This window comes from Nicotiana tomentosiformis, chromosome 10 (assembly GCF_000390325.3).
Source record: "Nicotiana tomentosiformis chromosome 10, ASM39032v3, whole genome shotgun sequence".
In the NCBI taxonomy this organism is placed as follows: domain Eukaryota; kingdom Viridiplantae; phylum Streptophyta; class Magnoliopsida; order Solanales; family Solanaceae; genus Nicotiana; species Nicotiana tomentosiformis.
In genome coordinates this window covers 53,013,544-53,021,704 of record NC_090821.1, presented here as the reverse complement: position 1 = coordinate 53,021,704, position 8,161 = coordinate 53,013,544, and positions in this window count along the sequence as shown.

The window sequence follows — 8,161 nt, the reverse complement described above, 5'->3', positions numbered from 1 at the left end:
CCATGCTGGGCTCGCTCATAGGCGCTCGGCCACAGTAGGCTCGGTATATAACTTTCCATCTGATCAGAAGTTGCCCAATAGGGGCCTGCCCATCGATTATAGCTCGATGGTAATGAAAATACTGTAATACTGTATATATAGGCTTGCTGCTCTCTTGACTGGAAGAAGACAATACTAAAATTGAATATAGAGTCTCGATAAGGAATAATATTGTAACTTATGAGACTAGAATAGTGTGAATAAATTCATGAATATGAACTTCTCTTTTTGTCTCATTACTAACACATGTAGCTACGAGATCATGCCAAAATGAAGGAAGGCTTAGCCTTAACATACCTTATCACAATCTTTTCAATCACCAAGTTGAACTCACCTCTTCGCACCTTAATCTACAAGAATGATAATAATACTATCGTTAAGTTACGAAAGGTACAACTATCGCACAACGAACGACAAACCTATTTTGTATTAAAACGGGCAGCATCTCCCCTATAATATGCCCTTCCTCCAACTTCAAGATAACACCAACAATACAAGGACAGAACAATAACAACATATATACATCATTTTCCAGCCCTATATACACCATCAAATACTACAAAACAGCCCAACACACCCCAATCTCTTCGTACACAAAACGACCACCGTAGTAGTGTCAAACGACCCGAAAATGTTATGACGAACGACCAGCCAACCACCCTACATTTATATGGTGTTTATAAACCCCCTTCCTCCTCCAAAACTCCACAAAATAGTAATAAAACATGCAGCCCAACAGCAACACAAAACAGTCCACAAAACAGTCCGCTACAAGTGAATAACTCGAACTCACGGCTTCCGATCACCATCCCGTGAGTTCTTACAAGTATAGAACGACTTACCATGAATTTACAGCAGAAAAAATGGATGAAAGAGAGCAGTAAACTCACCTTATTTGTTGGATAACTCAGCTCCTATCTTGGTTCTTCAAACTCTAAGTTTTACCTCCAATTGGAACTTGAAAGGGAGAGAAAATCAATTAGGGTTTGTGGGAAATTTTTGGGAGGATTCTTTGCAGAGCTTATGTCTGGTTATTATGCTCTATTTTAAGTCTAATATATGAAGAAAATAGGCCCTTAAAAGGCCTCTTTGGACGACCCGAAATGGCCCATTTTTGGGCTTTCATTTAAGCAAGTAGGTGACACACCTACTTGTCACCTAGCAACTTGCGCAGTATCGCAAAAATGCACATATCTCTCTACTCCGATGTCGTATTGACAAATGGTTTAATGCGTTGGAAAATAGACTCATAGATCTTTAATTTGATGTGTGGAACACACCATAACTCTAAGTATATTGGGAGAAAATTGCAGTTACATTTGACCCAAAGTTTCAGTAAAACTTATGAATGTAACTTGTGATGACTTTCATCGACTTTTGTTCCACAACTCGCTTGACTTAAAAACATAACACACGGATGTAATACGACTAATATAAATCATAACATAATCTCTTTATCATGTTAATCACCCTAGTCTCACCCCAAAGGTACATGTTATAACATTCCCAACTTGTCGACTTTCGATGAAACATTGTTTTATTTAATTGCTTTAGCTTCTGAACTGTCCAACCCTCTTTGTACTTGTTGTTCATGATCTTCAATATTTGTAACCTCAGAGGTAACATGATTAACTTACTTTATATACTTTTAAATATTATCTCATTTTTTGTCCTACATTAGTTTGCTTACGACGCATTTTTTATGTACGAAAATATAGGGTGTAACATCACTCCCCCCTTGGGAACATTCGTCCTCGAATGTTTACTCTTGGAGACATTGGAAACTTTTTCCAGAGTATCCTTCGTACACTAGGTTAAAACCAACCTGCACGTAGCCAGAAACATACTATGCATGCCACACATGGCCAATCTTTATAAATAGCAGCAATTTGCCTCACCGACCGTAAATCATAAATATTGAAAGTGAAAAATAAAAGCTTACCTGATGACCTGCTAGCCTACATAGAGCTATGTTGTAGCGTCCCATCTCGAATCATATCTTCATTTTGAAATAGGTGGGGGTATTTAGACTTCATTTCTTCCTCCGATTCCCACGTCATCTCTTCTACATTCTTGCTCCTCCATAAAACCTTTACGGAAGCTACCTCCTTATTTCGTAGATTGCGGATTTGTCGGTCTAGGATGGCAACTGGAATTTCCTCGTATGACAAGTCCTCTGTAATCTGTACATCATCCGTGGGCACCACTCGGGTAGGATCGCCAATGCACTTCCGTAGCATAGATACGTGAAAAACCGGATGGACAGACTCCAATTCTGAGGGCAACTCTAACTCATAAGCTAGTTGGCCCACTCTCCGAATGATCCTATAAGGCCCAATATACCGTGGGCTAAGCTTTCCTTTCTTGCCAAACCTCATCACGCCCTTCATAGGTGATACCTTTAAGAATACCCAGTCATTAATCCTGAACTCTAAGTCTCGTCGCCGCACGTCAGAATATGACTTCTGACGACTCCTGAGCTGTCAACAGTCACTCCCGGATAACCTTTACTTTCTCTATGGCCTGCTGAACCAGGTCTGGCCCATGTAACCCAGATTCTCCAACATCAAACCACCCTATAGGAGATCTGCACTTACGCCCATACAAAGCCTCGTACGGAGCCATCTGGATACTGGAGTGGTAACTGTTATTATATGCAAACTCGATAAGAGGTAGATGTTCATCCCAACTTCTTTTAAAATCCAACACACATACTCGTAACATATCCTCGAGCGTCTGAATTGTGCGCTCGGCTTGTCCATCAGTCTGTGGATGAAAAGCTGTGCTGAGATTCACCTGAGTCCCTAGACCTCTCTGAAATGACCTCCAAAAATGTGCTGTAAACTGAGCCCCACGGTCAGATATAATAGAAACTGGTACTCCGTGTAGCCGCACTATCTCCTTAATATATAACTTTGCATAATCTTCTGCTGTATATGTAGATCTGACCAGTAGGAAGTGAGCTGATTTCGTGAGCCTATCGACTATCACCCATATGGAATCGAACTTACGATTAGAACGAGGTAAACCCATGATAAAGTCCATGTTTATCGCCTCCCATTTCCATGTCGGGATCTCTATAGTCTGCATTAGCCCTCTGGGCTTCTGGTGTTCTACCTTCACTTGCTGGCAACTAGTACATTGGGCGACAAACTCAGCAATGTTTTTCTTCATATCATTCCACCAGTACATATCCTTAATGTCATGATACATCTTCGTCGATCCAGGGTGGATGGAATACCATGAATAATGTGCCTCTGACATAATCCTGTCTCGTAGCCCTGCTACATCTGGAACACACAAACGACCCTTGTATCTGAGAACCCCATCTCCCTTGAGCTCTAACAATGGCTTCTTCTGCTGCGGAACTCGCTCTCTCAACTCGACCAACTCTGGGTCCTCGTACTGCCTTTCCTTGACTTCAGCTATGAGGGATGGTTTTGCAGTGTTTTGGATTACAACTCCACCATCCTCAGAATCTACTAACCGAACCCCCAACGAAGCCAATTGATGAATATCTCTAGCTAATTGTCTTTTCTCGGGCTCTACATGTGCTAAGCTACCCATAGATCGGCGACTTAAGGCATCTGCTACAACATTAGCTTTCCCTGGATGGTAGAGAATGTTAACATCGTAATCTTTCAATAACTCAAGCCATCGCCTCTGTCGCAAATTCAACTCTTTCTGCTTGAAAATATATTGTAGGCTTTTATGATCAGTAAATATATCAACATGAACACCATATAAATAATGCCGCCATATCTTAAGTGCATGGACAACCGCAGCTAACTCGAGGTCGTGGGTCGGATAATTCCTCTCGTGCTTCCTCAACTGCCTTGAAGCATATGCAATTACCTTCCCATGTTGCATCAGGACACATCCTAACCCGACACCTGATGCATCACAATACACGGCATAACCCTCTAGACCCTCTGGAAGTGTTAGAACTGGAGCTGAGGTCAACTTGTTCTTAAGCTCTTGGAAACTCCGCTCACAAGCCTCTGTCCATTGAAACTTAGTTTCTTTCTGTGTCAACTTCGTCAATGGTGCCGAAAGGGAAGAAAAACCCTCTACGAACCTCCGATAGTATCCTGCTAAGCCTAGAAAGCTACGAACCTCTGTCGGAGTGGTAGGTCTAGGCCAAGATTTCACGGCCTCAATCTTCTGAGTGTCCACCTTTATCCCTTCATCTGATACAATATGCCCCAAGAATGCTACAGACTTCAACCAGAACTCACATTTAGAAAACTTAGCATACAACTTACGATCACGGAGGGTTTGGAGTACCGCTCGCAGGTGGTCCGCATGCTCATCCTCTGAACGGGAATAAACCAAAATATCATCAATAAATACTATCACGAACAGATCTAAAAATGGCCGGAATAGGCTATTCATCAAGTCCATAAATACAGCGGGTGCATTAGTCAACCCGAAGGACATGACAAGGAACTCGAAGTGGCCATATCGGGTCCTGAAGGCTGTCTTCGGAATATCTTTTTCCCGAACTCTGACCTGGTGGTACCCCGACCTCAAATCAATCTTGGAAAAGCATCTAGCTCCCTGCAACTGATCAAACAAGTCATCGATCCTTGGAAGTGGATACTTATTCTTAATAGTTACCTTGTTCAACTGCCTATAATCGATACACATCCTCAGCGAGCCGTCTTTCTTCCGCACAAATAGTACCGGTGCACCCCAAGGTGAGGTACTGGGCCTAATGTAACCTTTCTCCAGCAAATCTTTTAACTGCTCCTTCAACTCCTTCAATTCGGCAGGTGCCATTCTATACGGAGGGACGGATATTGGTTGAGTTCCTAGAAGCAAATCGATGCTAAAATCAATCTCTCGCTCTGGAGGAATACCTGGAAGCTCATCTGGAAACACATCTGCATACTCTTTGACTATGGGAATAGACTGAAGTGTAGGTATCTCAGCATCTGCATCTCTAACTCGCACAATATGATAAATGCACCCTTTTGCGATCATTTTCCTCGCCTTCAGATAGGAAATAAACCTACCTCTGGGTGTTGGTGTATTACCTACCCATTCAAGGACTGGCTCACCCGGAAAATGAAATTTGGCTACCTTTGCTCGGCAATCAACTGTGGCATAGCAAGCTGCCAACCAGTCCATGCCCATGATAGCATCAAAGTCCATCATCTCTAGCTCAACTAGGTCAGCTGAGGTCTGACGACTACAAATTGTCACCGTACAACCTCGGTAAACCTGTCTAGCAATAATCGATTCTCCGACCGGTGTAGATACCGCAAAAGGATCACTTAGTATTTCAGGCACTATACCAAACTTCCTCGCGACAAATGGGGTAATATACGATAAAGTAGATCCTGGGTCTATCAAAGCATAAGCATCGTGAGAGAAAATGGTTAATATACCTGTCACAACGTCTGGTGAAGACTCCTGGTCCTGTCGACCCGCTAAAGCATAGATACGGTTCTGATTACCACTTGAACTGGAACCTCTACCTCTGCCTCGACCTCTACCAGCCGAAGACTGAGACTCACGCCTTGAAGGATGCACGGACATAGACGATCCTGTTGCTGAACTCGCTGGTTGTGCCATTCCCCCCGAATCTCTATTTGGGCAATCCCGCATCATATGCCCTGGACGCCCACATGTATAACAAGCATCAGAACCTGCTCGGCATTGGCCCAAGTGTCCTCTACCACATATGTCACACCATGGAGGAAATGACCATGTCTGCGCAGAACCTCGTTGTCGCTGCAAACCCGACGCCCGTGAGCTCTCACCTGGTCCTGACTGAGTATAGCGGTCATACCCGTAACCCTGTAACTGAGGTGGCGGAGGCCTAGGTGGCCGTCCGAAGTACTGGGTCCTATAACTACCCTGAGATTGCTCCTGAGACCTGGGAAATCTCATCCTCTTACGTTGCCCTTGCTCAGCCCTCTCTGTACCCTGCTGCCGACGCCTACCCCTTTCTATATTCTGGGCGAATGCCTGAATCCGAGAGATATCCAGACTATCCTGCAATGCAGCGGTGGCACATGCCTCGGTTAACTCTGGGGCTAACCCTGCTATAAACCTGTGAATCCTGTCCCGCATAGTAGAAACTATGGATGGTGCATATCTGGCCAATGAGTCAAAACGGAGACTATACTCTCGAACACTCATATTACCCTGCTTGAGGGCTAGAAACTGATCGACTCGAGCCTGTCGGATCTCCCGCGGTAAGTACTGGTCAAGGAAAGCATCTGAAAAATTCTCCCAAATAGCTGGAGGTGTATCACGTCCCCTGGACCTCTCCCATCCCTCATACCAAAGGATGGCTATATCTCGGAGTCGAAAAGCTGCTAGCTCAACTGCCTCTTTCTCCGTGGCATGCATAACACGAAAGATCCTGTGAAGCTGATCTATGAAATCTTGTGGGTCCTCCCTCTGATCTGTCCCCGTGAACTCTGGGGGACTCAAAGCAATAAACTCTCGGACCCTTGAACTCCCAGACCCCTCAGAAGTTCCTGCACTAGCTGATGCCCTAGCATGTTGCTGGGTAGCTACCAACTGTGTCAACAAATGCACCGCACTCCTTAAGTCCTGATCTGATGGAAGTGGAGGGGGAACTGGATGTGCGGTTTCCCTAGGAATCTCCGTAGTTGGTGGAGGAGCCGGTAATGGCTGAGTAGGGGTCTCCCCTTGAGCCTCAGACTGGGCCCCATCTACTGGGGGTACCCTGTTGGTCCCCTCACCTACTACTGTATCTCTCCTCTGGCTAGCCGTAGTCTTCCTAGTCACCGTCATCTGTGCATGCAAACACCAACACATAAGTTTAATTCAAATTTCCTATAACTCAGTTCTATAGCACGATTTAGATTTCAAAGAAGTGTAACCAACTCCTAAATGCCCTGTAGTTCCTTGCTTATATAATGTGGTGCACAACACATCTATAAACAAGACCCTACTAGACACGGCTTGTAGACTTCCTAGGACAGAACTGCTCTGATACCAAGTTTGTCACGCCCCGAACCTAGGAGCGAGACAAGCACCCCGTGCCTCGCCTAACCTGGCGTACCAAATTGCGACTAAGGGACTCTGAACACATAATGTCATACTTTGGCCATGGGGCCACCTTGCAAGACAATTTGCGAAGAAAAATATAAAACTGAATGGAAACTAGCACTAACTAAATATCAATATAAAGCTAGGCCGACAAGGCCGTCATAGCTACTACAGCTGACAAACCACCAATTTATACAAACCCAACATACTGCACTAACCAACAGGATATGCCTACAAGCCTCTACTGATAGATGTACTGTGATCGGAACAGGGCCCCGACCTACCCATAACATATATACAGATATACATAAGATGTACACAAAACTCTAGACCTGGCAACTCCGAAAGACGTGGAGCTTACCGATCAGGCGGAACTCGGGAAACACCTACTGAGGAGGTCTACCCGTCTGTCTGTCTGAACCTGCACGCATGAAATGCAGCGCCCCCAAAAAAGGGACGTCAGTACGAAATAATGTACCGAGTATGTAAGGCAATAAAATAACTGAAATCTGAAACTGAACTAATAATATGATAACTGAAATTAACTGGGAGTCAAAGATGATCTGGAGATATACTTACCTGCTGATACTGACTCAACTCCTTCAATATAGTAAGTAAAATAATTGTACGGCCTTATAAGGCTCGGTATATATAACTGCTCTGCCATAGTAGGCTCGCTTATAGGCGCTCGGCCATACTAGGCTATGTATCTCGACCATGCTGGGCTCGCTCATAGGCGCTCGGCCACAGTAGGCTCGGTATATAACTTTCCATCTGATCAGAAGTTGCCCAATAGGGGCCTGCCCATCGATTATAGCTCGATGGTAATGAAAATACTGTAATACTGTATATATAGGCTTGCTGCTCTCTTGACTGGAAGAAGACAATACTAAAATTGAATATAGAGTCTCGATAAGGAATAATATTGTAACTTATGAGACTAGAATAGTGTGAATAAATTCATGAATATGAACTTCTCTTTTTGTCTCATTACTAACACATGTAGCTACGAGATCATGCCAAAATGAAGGAAGGCTTAGCCTTAACATACCTTATCACAATCTTCAATCACCAAGTTGAACTCACCTCT